Below are 1,754 nucleotides of genomic sequence, written 5' to 3' on the forward strand. Positions count from 1 at the left end.
CCGAGCCCTGACCAGGTTTAGCAGCCCTGAGAAGGGACCTAGGTCCTCCGGAAGAGCCAGGGGGCGGTCCCTGCACCTTGGAGACCTGGTTTCCCCGGGGAGTACAGGCATCTCCCAGGCCTCTGCACCAATGAAAATCCCCTCAGTCCCTGTTCACTTAGCTCTGACCACAGAGGGGGTACTCTCCCCAGCAGACCCAGAACCAGCTTGTCCTGCCGCAGGGGGCGTTCAGTCGGCAGGCTCATCTCGCAGGATGGTGGAAAACGCTGGCCTCCCTCTTGGAGAAGGCCATGCACAGCCCAGCATGGCACCAGCCAGGGCGGTCCCAGGGGGTCCTGCGTGCTCACCCAGGAGAAGAGTTCTGCCCTCAGGATCTTTTGCAAGTGTATCTGCTAGTCCAGCATGCCCACCCGCCGCGCCTGAGGGCTTCTAGGGTCTGCAGCTCCTGGGTGCCTGAGTAGAGAAGCCCTGGGGATTCCCCTCTCAGGCGACGGCCCCAGCTGCTGTTCCACCACTGCCTGCAGTTCCTGCCGCCTGGGGAGACACTGCCCCTCCAAGGTGGGCAGGTAGCGGTGCGTCTGCCTCCAGTCCATAGGGGCTGTTGTGAGCTCTTCCCCGATTCCCCGATTCTCCGTCTCAGCAGCAAGCAGGCCTTCTGCAGGCACCCTGCCTCCGCCTCCGCCTCCGCCTCTGGAGGTGGGCCAGCCTGAAGTCATCTGCACTTTCTGGAGGAACTGGATTTTGGAGGATATAGCGGCATCCGTGGAGCCGCCGGCCTGTGTGGAGCTGAGCTGGACCCACAGGCAGGGGTTCTGAGAAGCCGCCTTCCTGAAGGCCACGGGCAGCTGCAGAAGGTCCCCTTCTCCCTGAGTGTGAAAGATTCTGGGGCCCGAGGAGTGGCGGATGGAGCTATTTGTTGGTCCCTGAGGCCTGGCCCAGGCATGGCAGCTTGGGGTCCTCTCCTCTTAGAGGTCTGATCCCCTGCTGACAGAAGCCTGGGCAGCCCTTGGCAGGCATGGTCTGTCGGATGCCCCTGGAGGTTTGTCTCAGGAGCCTGGGGTTGGGGCAGAGGCTGTGGAGGTTACAGAAGAGGCAACGGACCCAGACTTCAGTCTGCAGGCCTTGTCCCTTTCTCTAGCCTTAGATATGGCTTTTCACACCTGCACCGCCTTCTCCAGTGCCTGGGTCAGAAGCTCCAGCTTCTTGAGGTGTAGGGCCCTGGGTGTGCGTGCTGGAGAGGGGGCCTCTTCATTAGTTTTTGGCCCTGGGGTGGGCTCTGGAGCCAGGGTCTTGGCTGGTTCCCAGGTCCACAGCAGCCTCTGGAGACTCACAGGCTCCTCTCCAGCTGCCACTGTTGTGGCACATGCGGCCAGGGCATCCTGCAGCTTGGCCACCAGCCTGGGAGTGACACACTGGGGACTCAGCACCTGAGCCATCCTTCCTAGGACCCAGCTCACTGTGACCCTGCTTCCTCGGCGGTATGGGCCTCGCTGGTGCCAGCAGCCGGCCAGCAACAGCAAGGTGCAGCCGCTCTTCAGGATTTGCTGCCACTGGGGAAAGTCTTTACATGAAGCATATAGATTGCCCAGATCCAATCTCCCATCCTTGGAACTACACACATACCCCAATCCCATGCTAGCAAAAGGGTCGGGGCGGGGGGTGAGTTATTCTCTCAAGAGACTGAACAAGAGAGGCTTTGTACCTGTGCATACTGACACAGATGAAGAGAAAGTGAGCAAGGGGATTCGATCAGT

The 1,754-nt window shown here is 60.9% G+C and overlaps 1 pseudogene; it reads right to left on the minus strand.

Annotated features, from left to right (window-relative positions):
- Window positions 1-228: 228 nt before the first annotated feature.
- LOC129062061 (tubulin epsilon and delta complex protein 2-like) lies at window positions 229-1,436 on the minus strand (annotated as a pseudogene).
- Window positions 1,437-1,754: the final 318 nt, after the last annotated feature.

Source organism: Pteronotus mesoamericanus, unplaced genomic scaffold, assembly GCF_021234165.1.
Source record: "Pteronotus mesoamericanus isolate MK-2021 breed Mesoamerican mustached bat unplaced genomic scaffold, CSHL_Meso_final scaffold_705, whole genome shotgun sequence".
Taxonomy (NCBI): Eukaryota; Metazoa; Chordata; class Mammalia; order Chiroptera; family Mormoopidae; genus Pteronotus; species Pteronotus mesoamericanus.